Genomic DNA, 24,014 nt, shown 5'->3' on the forward strand with positions numbered 1-24,014 from the left:
TCCAGTTGTATTCCTTTGCATTTGCACACTCCTCAAATGAAAAAAGGCAGCCTCGATTCTCTGCTGTGGGTGCTCCAACACTTCTTATAAATGTGGTTATAAAAACTGATTACTTCTTAACAGATAACCTGCATGTATTATAACATAGCCACAAGGATGGATGTGATCTGGATGGTATTACCAGAGAATTCTGTCATTTTTTTTTCCCTGACGGCACACATATGGGCTTCGCTTTATGCTTTGGAGGACAATGAACTATTGACCACCAAATGATGGGAGAGCGATGTTCGGTGCTGAGAAGGTCCTGCTGGAAGTGCCCTCTGGGAGACAGTGCTCAGCGGCACAGGTATCTCTTGGAACTGGAGCTGACTACCACCCAGGCTCTCTCTGTAGCTCTGACTGCTTTGGACATGTCAGTAATGTCAGCCAAAACGGGAGGCTCGTGAGAGAGGAAGACAAGAGCATCTTGCTGAGCTACGGCAAGAGCAAATTTGTGGCTGAATGTGAGTTACCACTGCCTCCTAGCACAGCTTTCAGAGTCGAGTGGAAAACGCACCCACCCCTTTATACAACTTTCCTGGTGACACATCCCTACTCTGCTGGGAATTCGGATAGACACATACCTATGGCAAGGAGCTGGTTTTTTCTCAGCTCTGTTGAGAATGGTTTCCTGCTCCTCCTGTTGCATCAGAGGAGTGCTGGTCACCTTCTGTTTCTTTCCTTTGTTTCCTTCTACGCACAGAATATTAGAGTATCCCCCCATTTTCTTTTTCTTAATGGCAGGTAGGAAGAATGAAAGATAAACCCCAATAAAGGCAGCCCCAGGGTCTCTGGGTAATTGGATGTCTTGCAATTCAAACTATGCTGGAATACAAAATACAAAACTGATGACTGATGTGGCTTTTTGTTCTCCAGTCAGCTGAGTATAAGGTAAATGCTTCCTTCTTTATTGTACAGTGATGATGAATTGAAGACAAGATGTGTTTGGGTGATGCAGGGGACCAGACAGTATTCCAATGCAGGATACGGAGAATTTTGTCCCTTTGGGTGTCTGAAAGTCCCACCGAGCCCTCCTGTCAGAGTCCCTGCGTGGCTGGGAGATGTGCAGCGTGGATGAGCTGAGAAGGGACACCGTGGCCACAAGAAAAGGTGTGTTTTAGATACCACAAGCGGCTTCCAGTCCTTTCATCTGGGCTGCAATCGTACAAATTGTACCTGTTCTTTCCTCTGAGGATCTCGAGAGTTCTGCTGCAACCCTTCTCCAGCGTAGCGATGCTGCGCAAAGGTGAAATCTAGTTTTTATTCAGGATACAGAGATTTAAGCGTTCCCGTCTAATTCCACGCTGAACGGCTGTTTGGCAGCTCCTCGTGCTGAACTTCTGAGGAACCAGCCCGCAGCAGGCGCTCAAGGTGCTTTAACTAAACACTCTGCTCCTGAAGTCATCCCTAAAATTTAAGTAAGCCAGACAATCCTTCAACTCCCACTTCAGCTCTCTAAGAAGTGTGGGTCCCTGTGAGCAGCAAACACAGCACAGGATACCTTGTATGTAGTACCATCTTTCGTATGCTGGTTTTAACAGCTCTCTGAAAAAGAAGTTCCGTTACAGTTTGCCTTGGGCGAGGCTTTCTTCTGAGCTGCATGAACCCTCCCAAGCCCCGTTTACAGGACAGGGTCTGCCAGGCTTTGATGTTTGCTGGAGGAGGTCCAGCCCATGGACAAGTGTCACCAGCTCCAGATCCTGCTGGAGGGGCCAAGAGGCGCATGTGCGTGCAATGAGTGCGAAGAAGCATCTGGGGGCTTCAGAAAGACAACACCCCACACAGAGAGGTAATCTTAATTAGTCTTATTACTACTAAACTCTTAACAGAGTTTTCCAGAGCCAGAATTGCTTGCTTTTCTGAAAGTAAGAATTTTAGCTGGTTGAAATGAGGATACATGATGGGAGAAATTTAGTCTTGATGGAATATTCTTATAAGCATTTTATTATTACTTTTCACATTGAAGTGTCTCATTGTGTCTCATGAGAACCATCGTTAGACATTTTGACATACTTTCTATTCAATTCAGAAATTTACAGAGTGGTTTTAATGAAGTTCAAATAAACCCAGTATGAATACTGGGATACAAGACAATTATTTTGTTCACAAATCAAGAAGAAAAACAAGCAAAAGCCTATCTGAAGATTACAAAGATAATGTCAAAGAAAATAAAAAGATAAAAGAATGAGCACAGCTATCATTCCCTTGAATATCGTGAAATGTGTTTTATGACATTTGGCTGTAATCACAATTAGCAATACTCAGGGCTGTTTGCTTGGCTGTATGTGCAAATCTGTATGTGTATGTCTGTATGAGAGAGTAATAGTGGCTGTACAAGTTCATTTTCTCGTGAAGATCTGATTGCTTCACCTGTTATAGTCTGTCTACATCCTATATTCCCATCAAGTGTTGCCCATTAGTTCACAGAATGTAATTGAAGAATGAAAATAGAAGAGCACAAAATGTCTGATTTATAGACTGAATTGGTTATGCCCAGTGATTTTTTTTATGCTGGTTTAAATATTCTGTTATTAAATTGATTAAATAATTAAATGCTGCTATAAACATGTCAGATGGTATTTCACATCAATTTTCTACCGCTGAGTGGGACTCTCATTTACTTCCCGATGTAGTAAGTATTACTGAAGTAAAGTTGGTGCTAGTCTTGGACAAGACTGCTAAAGAACACTAAGGAAAGAAGGAAGGGATGAAAATGCGCCTCTGTAATCACGTCGCAGTGAAAGACATAGTTAGCATGGGCAGCTCATGTTGTTTGCAGGTACTTTGTTAATTTTAAATAAAAAAGCTCTCTCTGCTGGGTTGAGCAGAGCTGAAAGAATAGCTGGTTCCAAAGGGAAAAGATGATTTCAGTGATTACTTGTGGTCTTTAAAAATAGTTTTGTGACAATACGATCACCAGCCACAAGCTGTACTCCTTGTATGTTTATTCAGTTGTAGAACTAAATCTATATTTGGGGAAGCATGAGAAGTTAAGACTTAAGAAATCCCAAGATCAAAACAAAGCCACTTGCTGCAAATCATAATGTTAGCAAAACAGGTAAATTAAAAAATGGTTTTTGGGGAAAAAAATAAAGGCTGATAAAATCCAGGTGGACCTGCAGGAAATTAATGTTGCAAACTGTTATAAACGTTGTCAGCTATAGCCACAGAGAAGGAGATCCAGCTGCTGTGTGTCGCTCTCCAGTCAGAGCTGAGGCACTGCAGGAGCTGTGCTCCCTTTGGAGCGTCGCAGCTGAGCTCCCTTTCTTCATATCTGATGGCACCTGAACTCCTGCTGCCTGGTTTCTGTCTTTGGGTTCAATCCTATATTTTTTGTTTACCCTGAACTTGCTTGGAGTCTATGTAAGCTGTACTAATGGCTGTAGTCTGATTGAATAATCTCCTGGAGAGTCATAGTCATTGCCTGGGTTTACAAATTTTTGAAGGAAGAGAAAAATCTGTACCTGCCTTTTTGATGGTGTTCTGACCTTGATGTGTTATTTGGCCCACTCACTATTCTCCACCCATGTTCACAGAAGAGTGGGTAGCAGTTTATACATCATGCAAAGACAGGGTAAAAGAAAAAGTGTGGAAGCCCATGAAACCCAAGCATTTCCTCCAGCAGTGGTCTTATGCATGGCTCCACTGTCACAGCCCATCTTGCACCGTCTTTCTGGCCCAACAGACCTTACAATATCTAGAGTGTCTCCATTTGCCCTTCAGAAATACTTAGAGATTTTTCTGGGTTGTGGACAACATCCGAGATGGATTTTGTTTAATGAATAAGTAACAGTTATGTGCTTTGGATCATTGGCTACTTCATGCCCAGGTCCTTCCAGTGAAATCAGTGGATTTTGGGCTGCAGAGCAAAAGAAGCTACTACTCCCAGCAGTATCACAGCCCCTCTCTGCAGATGAATCAGTCATTTGCACTGTCTACACAGTGCCTAAATATAAATCTGTGTATAGAAATGTTTAAAGAAGGCTGAGGAAGTTATACTCACTGATACACTGTTGTCGAGAATATAGCGGGCTTGTCAAAGAGGACGGCTCCTTCACTGACACAGGACCCCTCTCAGGAGGAGTAGACGTATTTGCATGGAAAGAGATACCATGGTCAATAAATTTTTCAAAATGAGTTGAGAGTTTTTGTTGCTGTGCTTTCCTATAATTTTGGTTTTCATGTATCTTTAAATTGTAAGAGCATTCTGGATGCAGTATTTTGCCCCTAAGACTTTACTTCTTTTTCTTTTTTGCTTAATGTATTCCATTAATTTAAAAGAAAATCAAGGCAGAGGCTGAAGATATAGTCTCTGTATTTGGCAAACAGCAATTTCCAGGCACAGGTTTGCCTTACAGCAAATGTAAGCCTCTCGTTTTTAAACATCCACATGGACTCCACGTTCCAGGAGTCCCCGTCTCCATCAATCCTCTGCCACAGTGCCTGCTTGCATTTCCTCATCCTTTTTTCTTGTTCACTGAGTATTTTCGGGACTTAACTGTTTAGCGATTTATAACTTGCATGTGAAGGCAGGCATTCCTGCTACTGCAGCGGCAGCCAGGTGCCTGGACACCTCCCTACTCGCTGTCATTTCGCAGGTGCAAAGCACAGACCTTTTTGCAACTGGTCATTAATCATGAACTGTCGGACTCAAATATAAAGATTGGAAACTGCTTAATGCGCTTCAGGTTCCCTTTTCAGACCAGTTCTGAGCTGAGTGAGCACACACAGTCACTATTCTCTGAATATGTATCAGAGTGGATTGCATTAAAGTCCTTTTTTTCACTTGCTGGTGAAGAGATTCATTAAGCACTTATGGTTCAATGTGCCACAAGAAACTTGGGAATTTGACTCACTGCATCTGAAAGCATGTACTCTGGCTGAAAGGATGATAAAGGATATAAAATCGGCATTGTGATTTTGAGGCTAAGGTTCCTCCAGATTTATTTAGAAGAACAAGTTAAATAATACTGCAAACAAAAGCAGAAAGCTTATAAAAGGATCAGGATAAATACTGAAAAATAAAATTATTTTTCACCAGTAAGGACACTGGAGAAGGCCAATAGATCTTGATGACAAGTCAGCAATGATCACTATAAAAGATATACTTGGAATGGACATCTCCACAATTCAAGTGACTGGCTTTACTCCAGGTCTGTATTTCTAAGTCTTAAAAATGATAAGTGTCTAAATAGCTCCAATGGTTTGTGGGCTTTTTTTTTGGTGGAAATTGCTGTAACTGAGAACAGATATGATTGGAATTTGGAAGGCAACATTTGTCATTACTAAACTTGTTTGCTTATATTTACAGTTCTTGAAGAAGTATTAAGCGAGGAAGGTTTCAACTTGAAACAAATCTGCAGTGTTGTTAGGAGATGTGAGAGAGTAGCTCCTTTGAGATGCTGTCGTGGTTTAACCCCAGCCAGCAACTGAGCCCACCCAGCCGCTCGCTCACTCCCCGCCGGTGGGATGGGGGGAGAATCAGAAGAGTAAAAGTGAGAAAACTCGTGGGTTGAGATAAAGACACTTTAATAGGGAAAGCAAAGGCTGTTTGTGGAAGGAAAGCAGAACAAGGAATTCATTCACTCCTTCCCATGGGCAGGCAGGTGTTCAGCCATCTCCAGGAAAGCAGGGCTCCATCACGCGTAACGGTTACTTGGGAAGACAAACGCCATCACTCCGAATGTCCCCCCTTCCTTCTTCTTCCCCAGCTTTATATACTGAGCATGACAACATACGGTATGGGATATCCCTTTGGTCAGCTGGGGTCAGCTGCCCCAGCGGTGTCCCCTCCCAGCTTCTTGTGCACCCCCAGCCTACTCGCTGGTGGGGTGGGGTGAGAGGCAGAAAAGGCCTTGACTCTGTGTGAGCACTGCTCAGCAATAACTGAAATATCCCTGTGTTATCAACACTGTTTCCAGCACAAATCCAAAACATAGCCCCTTACTAGCTGCTCTGAAGAAAATTAACTCTGTCCCAGCCAAAACCAGCACAGATGCTCTCTTTCTGTCATGTAAATACACTTTGGCAATTTTATGTAGTGCACGGAGAGCCAGACATAAGTGTCTGTACATCTCAGTTCATTCGGCACTATTTGAGCTGAGGATTGTATGTCGGTGTACATTTTATTAAATGCAAAACTGAGAAACAGAGAAAGCTTCTAAGCCCGATGTCAGTGAACCACACAGTAAAAGCGCAATTATAAAACTATAATAAATATTTATGCACTTAATACATATTGTAAACTGTGCACATGCATGGAATAACAAAAGACTTAATACCGAAGCATTTTCTGCTTTGCAGATTACTTTAGGCTACCATGGCCCACCTGCTTTGGAAGCAAGATTATTTTCTTTTGTTAAAAGTGAACAATTTAAGATTTTCATGTGCATGAAGAAGCAGGCACTGACTTGCATCTGACAAGGAAGATGTACATGACATAGTGCGTCCAGAATCAATACATTCATGTGGTGTATAATTGTCACTTCTTAGCAAGGGAACCTCCTCCCCTTCTATGGACAAAAACCTGAGGCTTTTTTGTACTCTTTACTAGGCTCGCCCTGATTCTTATTCTGTCAAAATAAACTCTGAGATATAAACTCTATTCCTCTGCAGGAAATAAAAGCTCTACAACTTTTTTTTTTTTTTGTGAATGGAAATAAAGACGGTTGAGAGATAAGTCTAGGGGCTATAATTGTAGAAATGTATAAATGAAACTGTCAAATAATTCCTTTGAAGACACTTTTTAACGTGTATTTCAGAAAAGGAGCAATTTGTGTGACGCCAACCATCATTAATTGGAACTTCTGTGCCTTTGCTTTAATAAATTCGCTCCAGTTACTTGATCCTTTAAACTCTCCCATTAAGTGGAGTGCACTTGTTAAGGGAATGGCGTGAAGCATGTGGTCTATGTGGAATTCTGCTTAAGTGCTATGTCTGTTGGTGAACAGAGAAGAGGTGCCCATCCACTTATGGCACAAATATGTGACCTCCTTTCTGTGGAGAAGTGGGTGGAGAAGGAAAGCTGGAAAGGGTGACTTGGACATCTGTTTCTGTAGGGCTTGGTCATACCATTCTATGAATAACCTGATCTCATTCATCCACGGAACGGAGCATGTGAGTGATTCCCATATGGCTAAACAAGGGTTTTAAGGTAAGAATGTGCTTTTGAGTGCAGGATCAGTGTGATGAACATACACCAAGTGTGTGGTAAGCAGTGGCTTGGAAGAAGCTGCCAACAGAATAAAAAATACATCAGGATATGCGTCACTGGCAGGAATCTTTCAGCTGGAGCAGGTCGGAGAAGGTTTTCTGGGGGGATGCTCCAGCCCCTTGTCATCACAGGCCAGGACGTGTTTCCATCATGTGGGCAAATTAGCGGTCATCTCTCCATGTGACAGGAAGGTCCCTGAACCTCCCCCATGTACTCTCCTTACATAAGTGTTGTGTTTCCAGCCAGATGAGAGGACACCAAGCAGTCCTGGGCAGGGCGTGCAGCATGCAGCTGGCACCTGCCAGCCAGCCTCGGTGGTTTGCTTATATGGAGAAGGTGCTTCCTTCTGGCCATGTGAAGACATGGTGTGGGGCTATGGGGAAAGAGGGCAGCAGGGCTGGCGAAACAATTCAATATCCCAAGAGAGGGGACAGAATCAGGTCTTGGGCCAAATTCAGTTGTCGCAGTAGAACAGACCATTCATAGGGACTGGAGGTTGCTAGCTCCAGTGCACAGTGAGGTACCTGTCAGTGACAGTTTGCCTCTTCAGGGATATTGTTCCTATACTTTAAGGCACAAACAGAGATTGAGCAGGTGTACCGTGATTCTTCCTCATTTTTCTTAGTATTAGTTCAGCTATTATGCTGAAACTGTGATACACATAGTATAAAAACATCACACATGGAGAATGTTAGACTGCATGCCCATTTCTAACAACATGATAGTACCCAGGGGCTGGTAAGTGGGTATAAGTGGGCACAAGCAAATCTAATCGTTAATGACGTCAAGAATATCCTACAGATCACACCTTTAGGCAGGCACAGGCTACAGCCAAAACCCGATTAGAAAGAGGTGCCTAAATGTGGTGATAAGTGAGGGCCACTCACCCCTGGGGAAAAAAAAACCCCAACAAAAACCTCTGTTTAACTGCACCTTTGCTCAGCTGGTCTGTCCCAACCTGAGCACCCAGAGGAGGCTGTCTGACACCCATGCCAGGTGGGGGGAGCAGTCTCCCAGGCAGCAGCATCACTCGCCTTTTAGGTGTCAGCCTAGTGCCCCAGGCATGCCATGCCTGCAGAAACCACAGCCAAACTGCTGGCACACCCAGCCTGTGCCCATCATTACAGCTTCCTTCTGTGGGTATCAGTAAAGTGAGGTCTTGGCGCATAATTGCTACCAAAAAAAAAAAAAAAAAGCAAAGAAAAATGGTAGCGAGGCCGTGGTCTAAGGGATCTACCAAAACAGTGGGGCCTTAGGAGTTACTTCGGCCATAAATTGAAGCTGTCTCCAAGGATAAGTTGAGGGATTCAGTTCACACTGGGCAGCAGGTCTTTTGATGTGACTCATAATTTAGTAGCTAGAGAATATGATCTCTTCTACAAACACATAATGTATGTACAATTTTACACTAGGTATTAATTGTGTAATTGTATGTCCCCTTTTTAAATGCAGCAACAGGTAAAACTGTTCCTGAGCAACAATTTTAATGCTATTTCTTTGAAAACCACAACTACTGTGGTTGCAATTCCATGCCCAGTTATGAAACGGAGTACCTCCTGTCCATAGTAATACATGTCAGAGGGAGGCAAGAGAAGGATTAGTGTTTTATGCCAACCCGATTCAGTAAGTGAACTCAAGTTACCTAAACCACATGAAATCCTAGGGTAGCTCATATGGTTTAAGGTAGGATGTCCAAATACCCTGCTGGGCTGATAGGCTTAGGCTTAGAGAATTCCTAAAGGAATCTGAAATAATTTCTGTTCAATATAGTGACTGCTGATGCAAATTAGTTATATCTTTATCTTACACTGAAAAATAGAGGAGTTTCAGCTTCAAATTTGTTCTCTGCATGTTAGACAAGAAGATTGCTTAAATGGCAACAGGGCATCTCCCTGAGATAGCGAGATATCTCAAGACCAACCACTGGTTGATGGAGGCTTCCGGTCAGCAGAAGACATGGCAAATGGGCTCCCTGAAGAGACAAAATCTACAACACTGTGCTGGTTTTGGCTGGGATAGAGTTAATTTTCTTCAGAGTAGCTAGTATGGCGCTATGTTCTGGATTTGTGCTGGAAACAGTGGTGATTTCATTGCTGCTGAGCAGTGCTTACACAGAGTCAAGGCCTTTTCTGCTTCTCACCCCACCCCACCAGCGAGGAGGCTGGGGGTGCACAAGGAGTTGGGAGGGGACACGGCTGGGACAGCTGACCCCAGCTGACCAAAGGGACATCCCACACCATATGGCGTCATGCTCAGCATACGAAGCTGGGGGAAGAAGAAGGAAGAGGGGGACATTCAGAGTTATGGTGTTTGTCTTGTGTGATGGAGCCCTGCTTTCCTGGAGATGGCTGAACACCTGCCTGCTGATGGGAAGGAGTGAATGAATTCCTTGCTTTACTTTGTTTGTGCACACGGCTTTTGCTTTACCTATTAAACTGTCTTTATCTCAACCCACAAGTTTTCTCACTTTTACTCTTCTGATTCTCTCCCCCATCCCACCAGGGGAGAGAGCTAGCAGCTCTCTTATCGGGGAGTGAGCGTGTGGCTGTGTGGTGCTTAGTTGCCGGCTGGGGTTAAACCACGACAAACACCTATCAACATTTTGTCAAAATTAGGTAGATTAAGAATTTATTTTCTTCAGATCAATTTTCACATTTAAACCCATTCTGTTTGATTATCTATTCATTCATAAGCAAATACTTTTTCCCCATAAGTCCTTTTCCTTCCATAATTTTCCTTTCTGGCTTCTCAGAAAAAAAAATCACGGCATTTGAACTCCCTTGTGCCAAATTAGGAATTAACCAGGAGGATATAAATTACTTGTCAGTAGTGGACACGACTGGTAAAGAGTCAGGTGCCACGCTGCAACCTTTTGGATATCTGGTTCCCATCTCCTGAAGTGAAATGCTTAACTCTCCCATGCACTGTGCCCCAGAGTGGCAACCAAAGAGCCACCCCACAGAAGTGGAAAACCAAGCACAGTTACTCACAGGAACCAGGTCAGAGTTACTCAAGAGGAACCCATTCAAAGCTGCTTTTTCAACACCAGTGGAGCTCCAGTGCTGAACTCAAGCTGATAGACAGGCACCACCATTCTCAGCTTAAATTTGTCTCTCTCGGGTAGTCCCTGACACCCATTTGATCAAAGAACGGGACTGACAGCTTTCTCTTTCCTTGAAATTTGGAATTAATAAGAGAGATTTGTGTAAAAAAACCCCCAACAGTCCCGGGAACAGGAGTCAAACTAATGGTTTTGTCTCCATGCTGAAGGTCCCAAGCACAGGGCTACAGCCCTGGTGGGGCTGCACCATCACGAAGACCCCTGAGACCGCCGAGCCCTGCTGTTCTTCCCAGTGGCTCCGAGACACACCTGCATGGGAAGAGCAGAACATTCACTGATAGCAACAGTTATTCTCCTGTCTTTTGGGTGAGAGTGGCCCTGTTTCACTATTTCTTTGTCAACTTTCCTTGTCCAACCTTCCTGTTCGTTCGGACTCTTGCAGCAGATGTGGGCTCAAGTCCCTTCTGGCTGAGGAGGTCCTAAGATGATAAGGATTTGGAGGAGGAGGATAACAAGTGGCTTTTTACCTTTAGGTAAGAAGTTAATGGCAGGAGAAGCACTGTTTGACATTTTATTAAGTGGGCACTGGAGGGTGCCCTCTGTACTTGGCTCCTTCTCTGTGCAGAAATAACTTCAGTGGGAATTTTGTGGCCACAATTGTCAGGCACAGAGTCTTATTGAAGTGCACCTCTGCACTTCAACACTTGCTTTTTCTTCTTTTAAACAAATAGAGAACAGTATTTGAAAGGTTTCTTTCTGGCTGTATTTATCTACTGTACCTTTTGCATCATTTACATCATTTGAAGCTGTTTGTAGAAAACGTACTTGCAGCACTTTTGGGAATTGAAGCATGGAAGGAAAGAAAATTACATGTTTATCTTTATTTGATTTCTTAATTTGCGAATCAGGGATAAGTTAATTAATTGACAAAGAGGTTTTAGATTTATCCCATTAGCAGTTAGGGCTGGGACTGCTGAGCAGTTAACTGTTTTTGACATGTCCAGAACCTGAGAAGATTGGTTTCTGTTACATACTGTTTTTTCTCACTTTTGGCTAAGGTACTTTTATATCTGTTTCAATATTTTTGCTAAGTAGTGAGAATGTTAATATTAGCTAACAGGAAGGGATCTCTGCTTCCAGTAACTTATACTGAATGATTATTTTGCTGGGAGAGAACGAGATGATTTTATACCACAATTACATAGCTCTGATTCCGTACCTTCTCAATAGTTGGCAGTGTTGAGATTCAGGGTTCTTGCTAGATTCTGCTAAGAGACAGCTAACGGTCAGCTTATAAGAATTAGTAGTAGTATTGCAGAATGCTAATAATACCAATAACTAATAATTAGCTTTTTGTCTGGTGATAATTCTTCAGAAATCTAATCAACAAGCACTGACTCCATTGTGCTAAGTTCTGCACCTAAAATTTATGGTCTAAATATCCAAGGCAGCCAGATAAGACATCTACACCTAATTCAATGTCCTCTGTGTTCTGTATGTTCTGTAGAAAGATCACTAAGTGAAAGCATCTATGAAATGCTGTGAGGTTCCTCCACAGCCAAACTCTTGCTCTGGCACAATTGTCCATATGTCCTTCAATTTCTAATCCCTTTTCCAGGCCAGCCGTGCATTAGGTATGTAGTAGGAAAACTCAAAAGTATTTTCGTATTCCATTCAGATCTCAAGTAATTTAATCAAAACCCTAAAGAGTTACACCCAGACTTGGTTTGGCTCTTTATATTTAGCATAACCTAATACTAGGGCTTTATTTCCTCCTAAACTATCTCATTGAATGCTGCTATAAATTATTCTGCTTTTAGCAAAGCATTATTTCGTCTTGGGCTCATGTTTTGTAACTTTCGGAATCAAGAAAAGGAAGAATTTTTTCAGCTTATTTCCAAGATTTGCTTAGGTAAGCTTTATGATATGCTTGCAAGATTTGAAACAACAATACATATCTTGAGGGGTAGAAGGACATCAGTGACATTTCATATTGCCCTGATCACAAAGGGAATATATTGCATAGCTTAATTCCCCTCTGTCATAGGATTATGGGGTAGTTTGGGGCCTCAGGAGGCCTCTAGCCCAACCCCATGCTCACAGCAGGGTCAGTTACAAGGTCAGACCAGGTTGCTCTGGGCTCTACCCACAGTGTGGGCTTCAAAACGTCCAGGGACAGAGACTGCACAGCCTCTCTGGGCAGTTTGCTTCACTGCTTAGTTGTCCTTGTGGGGAGACATTTCTTCTGTCCAGTCTGAACCTCTGTGGTTTCACCTTATGTCCATTGCCTCTCAGCCTCCAGACACACACTGCTGGGAAGAGCCTGGCTCCATCTCCTTGATAAGCTCCTCATAGGTGCTGGGGGCTTCTGTGTGGTCCCCCCAAAGCCATTCCCTCTCCAGGGGAACAAGCCCCAGTCCCTCTGCCTGTCCTCACAGGACACATGCTCCAGCCCAGCCATTGTGGTGGCCCTCCCCTGGACTCTCTCCAGTCTATCGGTGCCTTTCCCATACTGGGGAGCCCCAAACTGGATGCAGCACTCTAGATGTAGCCTAACAGCTGCTGAGTAAAGGGAATAACCACTTTCCTTGATCTGCTGGCTGTGCTTCTGCTGACACAGCCCAGGGCACTGTTGGCCTTCATCGCTACCAGGGCTCGCTGCTGGCCTGTGCTCAGCTCGCTGCCCACCAGCGCTCCCAGGACCTCCTCTGCAGAGCTGCTCCCCAGCCTGCCTTGTTCCAAGGGTTTCTTCCTCCGGGGCTGCATTTGTCCCTGTTGAATTTCATAAGGCTCCTGTTGGCCCTTTATTGGAACTTGACCTTAGGCAGAGCTGGAAATGTAGTGGGAAACAATTGAAAGGAAGCAATTGAATCGAAAAGTTGCTCTTGAATCATTCAGGACAGAAATTTAAATACATTAAAGGGAGGAAGAATGTGCAAAGGTATTCCAATGAATCCTTGAAATACCTTGAAGTACGGAGACAGAGTCTTTCACCAGGCTGTGTATGGTGTTAAGTGTAGTGTAAAACCTTCTGCTGAAGAAGCAGAGCAGGAAAAAATTCATTAGTTGTGACAGCACAGAGCCCCATATCTAGCAGCGGTCAGCTACATAAAGTGAATGTTAGGCGTCTGAGGTGATAGGAGGTGCTGCGTATGCCCTCACGCATATATATATGTATACACAGCGTGTTAGAATAGGACTGACAAAATGTTGATGGGATGGGCCTGCACATGGGTGGGAGCATATGCCTAGAAAATCCCCTACTTGTCATAGCAATTCATTAAAATCAAGCAAAACAAATGGAGGCACTTACTTTAGGTCCTGAGTATAAACAAAGTTACACAGGCATAACTTCATTGTTCTACTCGCTCCCTAAATTAGGCCTTTTTTGAGAGTTATTTAGGATTGAGGAAGGACATGAATTTAAAGTGAAATAGCTATTCTAATTTTTCATGTAAACAAGCTCTTATTTGATTTTTCTCTGTAATTATTCAGTAGGAAGAAAATTAAAGACTATATTCCCTATCAAAAACCTTTATTAAGTGTTTGGCCCAAATGACTCGATTGTATCATTTTAATGAATACAGAAAAAATTAATCAGCACAAAAATTCATTAATTATAACATGGCAGAAAGCCACTGAAATAGACAACAATGGTTCTTTAACAGACAGATAATTACTCAGACAGACTATTTCAAAGCCATCTTGCAAATGTATCCAATGTGTGGGCAACAGATTCACCAGGGGTTCATAAAGCTCTCTCAGTGCTTTACATATACTCCTACATATTTCAGGAGCAGTCACCCTGCTAAGGCTGGCTTATTCTACGGTAGTCTACGTACACAAAAGGCAGAATTTACTACAAAAAGGGGATCCTGATTTTAGGATCCATCTCTCTTTTCATAAACACAACTTGATCAAAATTGAAGACTTTGTGAAAAAAGATATTGCACATAAAAGAAAGCCAAAAAGAGTCTGAAAATTGATACAATTTAAAGCCACATCAGTGCTACCAGCTACTGCAGCCCTCACAAGTGAGGATTAAGTTATATGTCTGTGTGGATGACGTATTTTACATCTGCAGAACTCAGGACACTATGTTTTTTTCTTGAATGCAGTTCCTTTCTTGGTCCATTTGTTCCAATAAATGGACAGCCATCAACTTCTGAACCAGAATCCCAAACAATAGGTAATATCAAGTGCCTGAAATCTTAAAAGCCACTCCCAGCTGCTCAGACAAGAGAAATCCTGAAGAAGAAAACTGGGACAGAGTGTCAGGAAAAACATCCTGAAGAATGAAGTGGTTCAAAGTGCATGTTGGCTTCTTGCAGAGAATGGGCAAGCCGCACTATTTTTTTGTCTTTAAATCTTAACTGATCAAAACATAGTAGCAGGACTGTCATGTCCAAAAAATCAGGGCATGTGGTTTAGAAATTAAGAGATAATATTTTTAGTTTAAAAAAACCTCCAAATAGCAGGATCATTTTAGTCACCTTCAGGTTTGTGGGGTTTTTTTGAGATTTCTGATACCAAGCTTTTCTCTTCAAGCAGTTAGGCTAGAAACTAATTTTTTTTTCCTCATGAATGCTAAGATTCACTATCAGTGCTGGCACTGCCTGGGAAGCATCAGATGGAGGAAGACCTGGGCTAAGCCTGAGAGAGGCTGGAACACTAAGACTGCAGTGGACACCCCTGCACTGATGTGTGGCTGGAAGACCTACTGGTGATTTCCAGGGGCCAGGTCTTCAGATGGTCTAAAGCTGGTTAATTCTGAAGAAGTCAATGGAGCTGTGTTGATTCACACCGTCTGGGTATTTGGCTAAATCGTTCCCTGGCAGAGTTACAGAGCTATAAAGGTGCCAGCACTCTTCCATCATCACTCATTGTGGGTTGATTCTATATTTGCTGAAAGAAAACAATAATTGAGGCACTGATATTTGCTTGACAGATAATACTCATGGCAACAATCTCTCAGGCATTTATTGTGTACACAGTTATTGAGAACACTGACAGTTTTCCTTCACTTGATGATATAATAAAATACTACAATTAGTACAAAATGTACTCAGCATTCAAAATTTAGTCGTCCAGTGATATTCATTGTTCTTGTGATTGACAGATTTTAGTGGAGAAGGGTGAATTTACTTAAGTGGTATTTGCATATGTTTTTCAATTGATGCTGATTGATTTGAAGTAGCCAAATGTGATTTCTAGATTTTTGTTTCCTTACCAGGACTACTTACATTTGTTTTGAGGTTTCCCATTAATCCATGTAATCTATTTTTGAGTAAATTGCTATTTATTTCATCATGGATATAGGTGCAATTCCTGTGATGAGCAAGTGCTTGTCTTTTGGTCCAGCGGTATGTCACTGAAAGGAAACAATGACTCGTCTCTGCATGCTTTGCGGGCTTTGAGATCACAAGAATAGGAAGTAAGGTCAGTTTTCTAAGCAGAAGGAGGCTGCACTAGCACCACGACATTCCCAGGAACAAGGCTGCTTTTCTAATTTTGTTATAGTCAAGTGCTGTGACAGTGCGATGGTATCTAATGGAGTGAATAGTAGGAAGAGGACGCTGTTTGTGCTATGGAGACAGAAATGGCAGAAGGAACCCCCAGAGGATCAGTGGGGGAGATAATGACACCCAAGACCCTGGCAACGCTTCCCTGTTACTGCCTAGCAGAATATTCGGTGGGTTTTGGTTGCTTCATTTACTATCAGCCACTTTCCATAAAGCATTAAATTGCCACGTAAGCCTTTAGATAGCTAGCTAGCTATAGAACAAATGCATGCAAATCATTATCAGCATGAGCTCAGGGTGCTTGCTAAGGTGCATCCTCACCAGATATTTAACCCAGGTGAGAACTCAGCTCTGAGGCTTGAAACTTGTATAAATCATTAAAGCTCCCCAGCATACGGGACATCACCCCTTACCTCAGTGCCCTCGGAGGTCAGAGTGCAATAGGGAGGTTAGGTTCACTTCTGAATGGAAATAAGAGAAAGGCATTAAGAAACTGCTGTTTGCTGCAGCAAAATCATTGCTAATCCTGGAATTGCAGAATGGCAGAGTGGGGAAGGGACTTCTGGAGGTCGTTTGGTCCAAGCCCAGGCTCAAAGCAGGTCCATTGAAATCAGATTGCTCAGGATCTTGTCCAGTCAAATTTTTAGTATCTCTGTTGATGAAGATGCTACATCTTCTCTGGTCAAACTGGTCCAATGTTTGACTGCCCTCAGGGTGAATTTTTTTCTCCTAGTTTCTAATTGGAGTTTCCTGTGTTGAGACTTGTGCCCTTGCCTCTCATCCTGTCTTTGGGAAGAGTCTGTCTCTGCCTTCTCTGTACACTTCTGTTAGGTAGCTGAAGACAGCAAGAAGACTCCTCTTTAGCAGTCTCTTCTTAAGATTGCATAAACCCAGCTGTCAGCCATTCCTTGTATGCCGTGTGCTCCCAACCCCTGCTAAGGTCCAGGAAAAAGAAGTGAAGCACAAGGACTCTTCCCTGCTCTTCCTTCCCTCTTCAGTTCCTGGGTGCTCAAACCAGGTATTGGTGCTGGTGCTGGAGGCCAGGGGTAAGGAGGACGAGAGGGACTACTCAGGCAGGTATGATCTAAGCAGGCTGCTGGGGCCTCTGCCTGTGACTGCAAGAAATCAGATTGCAAGCCCAGGCTTAATGGGAAGCAACCAATTAGGGAGTATTGCATGCAAGGCTCATCCTGATTTGGGCCAGAGCCTCAGCTCAGAGTCACACAAGCTCTTTGAGAAAAGAGCTGGTTCTTTCACTGTAAGACTTCTCTGCAGCACGGCAGATACTGATAAAAATTTTGACCATGCAACACGTCATGTGCAGATGCTGTTTATGTTCAGCACAGGTATTTTTAGAATAATTTAAATACAGTTTTAAAAGATGTTATTGTAACTCTTGCTTGTATTCTTCCACTTGCAAGTCCATACTGAGATGTACAAAGTATGTACCAAGCAAAGAGGAGCGATGTGCACTGATGGTACAAGGACTCATTCAGTGCACCTCTGACAAGGCTGGATTCAATGAGGCAGGCTGTCTTCACAAATAAATAAGCCATGCATGCCCATCCAGCGCAGCAAACGTTTCTTCCAGTCACTGCATGACTGTGTTGCTAAATACAGAATATCTGACGGTGTAAGAGGAGTTTAGCTTCAGAGGTGAGGTTTCAATTCTACCAAACTCATTCCCATTCCTTAAACTTCCACAAGCTTGACTGGGATAAGGGGGATGGAGAGGAATGAAGCGGTGGCTCAGTTCTTCCCTGCCTCTTCCCCATCCTGCGCAGCCGGGTCTGCGGGATGGGAACTGCACACCCTGTCCCTTAAGACATGTTGGAGCGGCTCCATTCCCTTGGAGCTCCCACAGCCGGTGTACAGATTGCTTGGTTAACACTCTTTCCTGGTACTCAGAGTAACTGCTCCAAGACAGCGATACCCAGCAGCTTTCTGGGGGCTCGTCTCCTTGTAAAAATCCAATGAACATCTGAGGAGACATGGCAATTTCTTACGCCTGTCAGATTATTCAGTTGCCAATGCACAGCGTGTCACAGAAGCATTTTCAATAGTAGGAAGTAAAGTCTGGTTAATCTCTGTAAAGCCCAGAAATAGTTCTCCAATCATCCCAGTTTAATGGGTGATTCTCGTGCAAAGATAGCAATGTCTACAAATTTAAGGTAGCTGTGGATTAACTGAGATACAGGGGCTTTCATGGCACGATCTAGTGAATCATAAAGTTATGCATGTACAAGCAGTTTTTAAATTTCGGTTCAAACATCAAATTGCCGTGCAACATCAACATAACTTTGTCACAATGTTTAGTGGGAAACACTTAGAGCAAAATATTACCCTCTCAGCCAAATATGTGTCAGAGAGAAATATTCATGTCTTTTGGTATGGCTGTAGACATAAACTGGAGCTAAGAAAAAAATACAACATTTTTAATATAAGTAGTTATTTTAGGTTGATTTTTTAATGAAATATTTGACAACCCTGGAGTACAAATATCATTATTTACTGCAGGATTTAATTAAAAGATGCCTATTTTTGGCAAAAAGTAATACATCTGTCCTGAAATATCAGTGCTACTGTACGCAGGCAAAATAAATAAGGAAACACAACTTTGAAGTCCACATTTATTGTATGTATGCTTTGAAGTCCTATTTATGGGCCAAATTCAAGAACTTGCAGAGGAGGTCTCTGTGGATGAGGATTTTGTACGGTAGGGTGGGAGAAGCAAGTAGGATCCCCATGAGACTCCTGTATCTCTTATTGCCACCTCCTTTTCTCCCATGGGGGATGGCTGGTTGCTCCACATAGTCATAGAGTCTTATTTAAAAACCAGCAGGTTTTCAATCCTCTTCTGCCCTACCCTATAACTGCACTTCACTGTCCGGTGAGTTGGAGTCATCCATATGAAGAAATTGGCAGGGTTTGGCCCCAAACCCTTGTTGCAATAACCTGCTGATATGTAAGTAGGTAACTGTAACTTACACTCAGTTGTGGGCAGGGGCCTTGTTAGGATTCACGGAACTTTGGGTCTGGATTGAGGTGACCATGGGTCTGCAGAGGATTCCCTTAGTGGGAGCTGGAAATCCTGGTGAACCCATGTGTTGTGAAGGCAGGCAGAGGAAAGGAGAGCTCCCAGCACTGAATGTCCTAAAAGGAGAAAAATACACATTTCACTGATAAGATGGTGGAATTGGCTGGCTTTTGGAACAGATGTGGCCCTCTCAGTGAGCAAACCTGTTACAGCAATAATCTGGATGAGTTCTCCGCTGATGTCCTTAAAGTGAACTGCTGGCCAGAAATGTTTGTTATACAGAATACCAGCCAGGATAGAAAAGAACATGTGCGATGCACACCTTCTTCCCTTGAAAACAATGCCACACTGCAGGTGCGTAAAAAGCCAGTGTATTCAAACTTTCCCGATCAAAGTGCATAATTGCAAGGGTAGGCTGTATGCATTCATATGGAAAATGTGCAACGCTCCCATCAGCTACAGGAGAGTCAGGGCTTCCCAGAACTCCTCTCCAAGTGATCTTAATGGATGAATACCACAAATTTCATCCTCTGCTTCTTCCAGGTGCTTTTTCAATAGCACTGCTGGAGAGAATAGCTTTCGTTCACACAAGTGGCCTCAGTTTCCAGTCAACATATTGCTCATGCTGACACTCTGAAGGGGAATCTGAAAGAAGGAGGGTCCTAATCCTGTTTGTATTCAAGCCCAAGGTAATCTGTCCTTGGCTGGCACATGTGTTGCTGTCTGCATCAGCTTAAGAGGGTATAAAAATGCTGCTGACAGCTCCCCTTAGGGTTTCCCTTAGGAATTCTTACAATGTGGGATAATTATCAGGGCTCTGGGGAAGCCGGGAGGGAGCTCCCTTTCCCCTTCAGGGACTCCGCTGAACAACTCAACCTCCCTTGGTACTTGCACAGCTCACTGTATGATGGACCAGGATTTAAAGCAAACAAACAGGTAGCTACAAACAGACAAAACCAAAAAACCCACAACCTAGCTGGTATCTCAGCGGAGGATCCTGCAGTCAGACCTAGACAAGCAAATATGTGATGTTGCTGAGGGTGCGTGCTCCCAGAGCAGCTCCTGGCGTGTTCGCTGGGAATTGCTACCTCCTCTGTGTGATGAAAACCAGGTCGTTCGCTGAGAGCCTGAACGTGGATTTAACAGCCTCACTGGGGGTGGATGTGGTTTTCCTCTGAGGAATTCTTGGCCTTATGTTACATGTTTGCAAAAGCACACACTTCTCCCCCCCCATCCCTAAAAAGAAAAATAAAAAAACCCCAACTGCTGTAAATCAAGGAAAATTCATAACTTGCTTGAGGTGTAACAGCTGTTGATTTAAGGCTCAACATCTTTGGGAGCACATTGCTGCTAGGAAGATAAAAATCTTTTTGACAAAGTTGTGACCATAAAAATTGCAAGGCTTTAGTCAACATTTAGAGAGGATTTGCATCTCCCTTATAATAAATAACAATAATAATAGCTCACATTTATACGGTGCTTCCCAGATTCAAAATGTTTTACAAACATCAGCTAATTAATCTTATTGAAATACTTTCCCTCGCAATACAGTGATATACAGTCCAAAATGTATCTCATAAAGGGGGCTGATGACTCATAAAATGCAGCATTTTCCTCGCTGTGTGACTATCACTGGCTTTTAAAATGACAAATATAAAAATCACACACCTTTATATTTATGCAGCCTATTCAATTATTACATCTGTGCAGTGGCCGCTATGGTTAATTTGGGCTGGGAGCATGACTGGAATTTGGATCTCCAGTCTGATTCTCTCATCTCTTCATTCTGTGCTCTGGGATTTGTTCACGTTACGGGGGACTCGTGGCAGTCATTGCCAGCCTGCCGAGGCTAAAGGTCCCCATCTCCTGCTCAGGGTCCGTGGGCGAAACAGGCTGCTCCAGGGGGAGGTCAGAGAGGGCACCAGTTGTTGGCGGGGCAGCAGGGGTGTTGCCTCTCTCTCTGCAAGGTCTGCAGAGGCCATGGAGGGAGAACAGCATTGGCAGCTCTTGTAAATACTCCCCGAAGTCCTTCTTACTCTGTTTTGGGAATGTAAAGGAGACCTGGAAGGGATATGTGCCAAATTTGCTCTCCTCTTGTATCCCCCCTCCTTGTATGTCCCATCTCATACCGTGTCCCTGAAGGAACATGAATCAAGCCTGCGGTGGTGAAAAAGGGTTTTTGCTAGCACAGTTTCTAGCACATATTTCTTGACTGACAGCCAATATTTTAGTGAGAATCCTAGCAGTCAAACCATACCGTTGACTTACTGTCGATAATGGCTGATTGAGGTTTTCCTGCCATTCCCCAGCAAAAAAATCTCTGTGTTCCCAGTGCAGAGGATATGTCCTCAAAAGTTGGAAGCACAAAATAGGATTGTACCTAGGGATTTGCTTCTCCCAGTGTGTGCAGTACTGGGAGATCTTTTATTCAAAAAGATCGGGTAACTTTACAGCTTTCACCTTTGTTTACCGCTTCTTACTTAAAAATGAATGTAGGTGAAAATCCCAGAATCTTTAAACTGACTAAAGATGAGGCCAAACTCAAGACAACCTTTGCACCAGACTCATATACTAATGACTCTTCATGCTAATATACTTTACTTTTTCTTTGACTTACTAATTCCTGCTACAACTATGGTAGCATTTTTTTATAGTAAGCGGTAAGGTAATTGCATAGCTGTGGGATTATCTTGTGGGATAGGATCATTGTTAAGTACTTCTGCTTTCTCTCTGTAGAAATTTTGAAAGACTGCATTTTAGGTCTTGACTCTTATTTATATGAATGCTGCTTTACGCCATATAAGTAATATCAGAAGCATTACAGTGAATGCAAAAATAGTTTACTAAGTCTACAAGGCCCTTTTAAGCTGACAGAGTGGTACAAAGTGTCCTTAAACATTTATGAGAATCAGACTGTTGGGGCTCTTGTTTAGCTCAGATCCATGCTTGGTTTAAATCAGTTTGTTGACTGAAGAAAATGACAGCAGAGGAAACTGAAACCTGTGGAGTTTGCTCTCCTCTCACAGGCAGGTCTTTTTGCACCACAACAAAAGAGACGATGGCATCCTAAAAAATTTTCGGCAACTACCAGGATGCGTCTTTCTGGGCACCAGCTGTGCCACTCAGCCCTGCCAGGCCCAGCACATCACAGGTCCTGTGGCAGGGCTGGATCCAAAGCCTCAGCTGCCCCAAGTGCCTTGCTGAGACTTCAGGAGAGGAGCGGCCACCTGCAGCGAGGAAAGCCCCTGTGAGTCAGTGCTGGGGAGGAAGGACCTGGAGGCATCCAGCCATGGCTGTCAGCTGCTGTCATCCAGCCCTGGCCTGCCCCTTACCCCCATCCCTGTTCTCGACAGTCCTGCCTCCCACGGCGTAGCTCTGGGCTTTCTAGCAGAAGCCCTTACCTGAATAAGCAGGCTTAGAGGTATTTGAATGCTCTGGCTAGTTGCTCTTGAAATGCAACGCTCTAGAAATGCTAGCAGTGCTCTTGAAATGCTTTGCCTCAACTGTGAAAGGTCACTTTGAACAAAGGGGGTAATGTAACCAACTGACCTTCTCCCCTTGTGTAGTCAGTCATAAATGATGACTCCGGACTAAAATATGTTTGCTACTTTTTCCGTCTGTTACAGCTGAAGAACTACCATCACCGTGGCAGCATGAGCCAGGTTCTCTCTGGTTCGTGCTTCGTCAGCAGGGAAACTGCCCGAGTTCAGGCTGCAGCATGCTTATCGCTGGTGGTGCGTGAGGTCGGATGCACGGAGCCAGCTTTCTGCTCCCAGATCCACTTTGCAGGATTGCCCATTAGCAGAAGATGATAACTTTTCTTTGGGTCTTCAGCAGATTTGAGCTGACAGTTGTCAACATGTGGGATGTGAATGTGGAGCCTTTATGGTAGACAGTTCTAAAAAGTTACTTTTTAGGCTAGAAAACATACTTTAAGCAGCGACACATGATGCTTCAGTGACAGGTATGGTTTTCAGATCATACCTTGCTTCTAATAAAATACTTTTTTGCATGTTATCACATCACATGAATGATGTTTATATCATCACTCAAAGAGTATTGCCATGACCTCATACTTGCAGAGTAATTCCTGTGATTTATTTACACATTTGAGAATGATTTTACGTGTTTAGTTATAATTTCCATTTAAGCCTGAAAATAAATGTTTGAGATACCTAAGCATGAGTTTATTGTTCAGACTATTCTTTACACTCAGTACTGAGCACAGAGCCCTCTTCACATTTTTAAACTGAACCACACTGTCAGTTGGGTGAGGGGAAGACTAATGAAAACTTTGCCAGTAAACAGGGATCAGCACTGCTCACCAGCTTTTAATTCATGTAAGTGCTAAGGAATTGACATAAATTTATGTGTAACCACTTAGTGATAAGTAGAAAACAGGTAAGGAAAAAAGTATTATCATATGACTTGAAATTGCCATGAATCTAGTAAGTAACAGGTAATACCTCCCTTTTTGCAAATACTAATGTACACAAATGCTCTGGATAGATGCTCAGGCTACTCTACTATAAAAAGGCTAAAACCTCAAAATCTACAGCAGACCTCATGAGAAATAGGTCAGAATGTGGAGAGGAAATGTGGAGGACAGGGGAGTCCAAATGGCATGTATCTTACATCACATGGCTCTTTAAATCATTATTTTTCTTAAGACCAGAAGGACTCCTCTACATTTTATAGCTCAGTGGGTAGAGCCTCAAGCCAAGATGTGGGAAACAGAGGGTCAACCCTCCTTTCCTCCCACGGGATTCAAAACCACATCTCCATATGCAAGGAGAGAGTGTTATGTTATAATTTATTTTGGGAGATACGGATCTGAATCTTTTTTGGGAAGATACCTGTTTTAGCGAAGCTTTTAGCATTACAGTTTTGAGTTTAAGGACAGAGGCTGCACTTAAATTCCCTTTTGGGTACACAGGCCAGAGTCCCACGGGCACAGAGATGACAACATTGCTAAGCTGACAGTAGCAGTATCATGACAAATCTATGGTTTTGACCTTAGTATAGTTGTCTTACCTCCTTTGACACCAACACCTCTTCTGAAAGAGCTGTTGAAGAGAAGTTTTGGTCTTGCCATATGAGAAGAACATAACTGTGCAGGCAGAGTTTTTGACAAGTAATTGT

The 24,014-nt window shown here is 43.1% G+C and overlaps 1 long non-coding RNA gene across 2 annotated transcripts; it reads left to right on the top strand.

The window, feature by feature from the left end:
• The first annotated feature begins 261 nt into the window (after window positions 1-261).
• Window positions 262-23,022, top strand: LOC142404624 (uncharacterized). Of its 2 annotated transcripts, XR_012773916.1 has the most exons (4): window positions 5,089-5,192; window positions 10,523-10,679; window positions 14,906-15,198; window positions 22,499-23,022. It is a non-coding gene; the product is annotated as an uncharacterized LOC142404624 (long non-coding RNA). The 2 variants fall into 2 exon arrangements; XR_012773915.1 differs by lacking the exons at window positions 5,089-5,192; window positions 10,523-10,679; window positions 14,906-15,198 and adding exons at window positions 262-503; window positions 784-930.
• The last annotated feature ends 992 nt before the right edge of the window (window positions 23,023-24,014 follow it).

Source organism: Mycteria americana, chromosome 1 (assembly GCF_035582795.1).
Source record: "Mycteria americana isolate JAX WOST 10 ecotype Jacksonville Zoo and Gardens chromosome 1, USCA_MyAme_1.0, whole genome shotgun sequence".
Classification (NCBI taxonomy): domain Eukaryota; kingdom Metazoa; phylum Chordata; class Aves; order Ciconiiformes; family Ciconiidae; genus Mycteria; species Mycteria americana.